This window comes from Trichechus manatus, unplaced genomic scaffold, assembly GCF_000243295.1.
Source record: "Trichechus manatus latirostris isolate Lorelei unplaced genomic scaffold, TriManLat1.0 scaffold00001, whole genome shotgun sequence".
NCBI classification, from domain to species: Eukaryota; Metazoa; Chordata; class Mammalia; order Sirenia; family Trichechidae; genus Trichechus; species Trichechus manatus.
Window position 1 is genome coordinate 25,369,946 of NW_004443937.1, and position 2,139 is coordinate 25,372,084.

The window sequence follows — 2,139 nt, forward strand, 5'->3', positions numbered from 1 at the left end:
CAGGGGAGGAGGGCATTCCAGGAGGTGGGGACAAGGTGCCCACACACATAGCAATGTTTCAAGGACACTGTGCCAGGTGCTTGACTCAGCACTTCACATGCTCTCTCTCCATTAATCCTCCCACCAACATGCCCATTCTACAGGGGAGGGTACAGCGGCCTTAACTAGTTATGTGGCCTGCCCAAGATCCCATAGCTAATAGATGTTGGCTCTAGGATCTGAGGCTAGGCAATCAGATGACAAAACCCTGCTCTTACCACCAGACTGTTGTTGATAGGTGCCAACGAGTCGATTTTTGACTCAGAGTTACCCCATGTGACAGAGTAGAACTGTCCCATAGCATTTCCTAGGCTGTGATCTTTACTGGAGCTGATTGCCAGGTCTTTCTCCCATGGAGCCTCTGAGTGGGTTTGAACCACCAACCTTGCAGTTACCAGCTGAGCACTTAACCATTACACCATCACGGCTCCTTAGCCTGCCTATTTAGATTGGTTGGGTTTGAGACAGGCCACTGTGGTGATCAAGCTGGTAATGGGATTGGGATCAGATCATGGAAAGCCTCAAAGGCTGGTCCAAGGAGGTCTTATTCAAGAAGCAGTGAAGCTGTGACCAAAAGCAAAGGGCAGGGTGGACTGAAACCTGGAAACCAGGCAGGGGAGCCGTGGCAGAGCAAGGCATGAGGGAGCCGTGGCAGAGCCAGGCATGAGGGAGCCGTGGCAGAGGAAGGCATGAGGGAGCCGTGGCAGAGCAAGGCATGAGGGAGCCGTGGCAGAGGAAGGCTGATGGAGGGGATGGTCTGAATGGGGGTGAGGAGGCCAGCACTGGGAGAAGGGAGCAGGAATAGGGAGTTGGTGTCAGGAATTAACTTGGTGACGGATGGGTCCTAGGAGTGAAGGGAAATTGCAAAACTGGAAGACCATGCCTCAAGCCTGGGCATGGGGGAGGAGGGGCACCGGGGAGGGGGGCAGGAAGAGAGAATGGAGGGGGAGCTTGTTTCCTCCTCCAAGAAAGGTTAAACCAGGGTGAGGAAAAGACCCCTGAGCACCCCTCTGGGATCCACAGCCCACAGCCCCCAACATACCAGGTGCTGGGTAAAGAACACACTGCTCTATGCATCCCCTCCTACAGCCCTCCCCACCCAGAAGGGAGCTGCGTGCCCCGTCAGGACCAAATGCTCCCTGCAGCAGGGCTGGGGCTGGAGCTGGCCCCTCCTGTATCCCAGCCCAGCCCTTGCGCTCAGTGTTGGCCACTCAGATGCTGCCCGCCTGCCAGGTAGACACTGCTGCCTGACACGTGAAGTCTTCCTGAAGTCATGTCCTCAGATTCCTTCTTGCAGACATGCAGTGCCCTGGCCTCAAAGGCAGGGGCCAGGACAGGAGTTACTCTTCCCACCCACCCCTGGTCAGCCTGATTGGGAATCTCACAAGTGCCTCCCAACCCTGAACCCCAGGGGTGGAGCAGACTGATTCCCCACCCACTGCTCAGATGGGCTAAGATCCAACTGGCACCACCCCACCCAGCCCCTGCCAGGGGCACACCCATGGGGAGCAGAGCAGGCATCCCATAAGGTAGCTGCCACCCCTTCCTCCAGTAGGACAAGGGTTTTAATGACACTTTTGGGTGCGGTTCACCTTCCCATTGGCTGCAGGCTTCAAACTACCTAGCTCTGCAGCAGCTGAGACAACCAAAGATTCAAGTGACAAGGGAGCCCAGGAGTGCAACTCCAAGCCAGAATCATGGAACATGACCAGCTCCAGGAGAGCAAGGCCCCTTCCAGGTGGCGCCAACCATCTGCTGGGGAAAAGACTGTGCCTGCCTGCCAGCAGGCCACACATGAGCGAGCACAGCCCAATCCTGCTTTAGAGAAGAGAAAATGATCAACACCATGGGAGGGCGGGGAGGATTGGGAGAAGGGACCACAAGGGCATTGGTAGCTACTGGATCACTGCACCCTAGGTTAGGGGTATAAGGTCACCACCGCTCTCTAACTCCCCACCTTCCATCCAGGAACCTCCCAGCCCAGAGGAGATGCCCTCAGTCAGGAGGCTGCCCTGGGCTAGGGAGGAAGTTGACACCTGGGCTTTCACTCTGGCCCCCTACCACACCCTCCCCCCGCCCCGTCTGGGTGCTGACACCCAC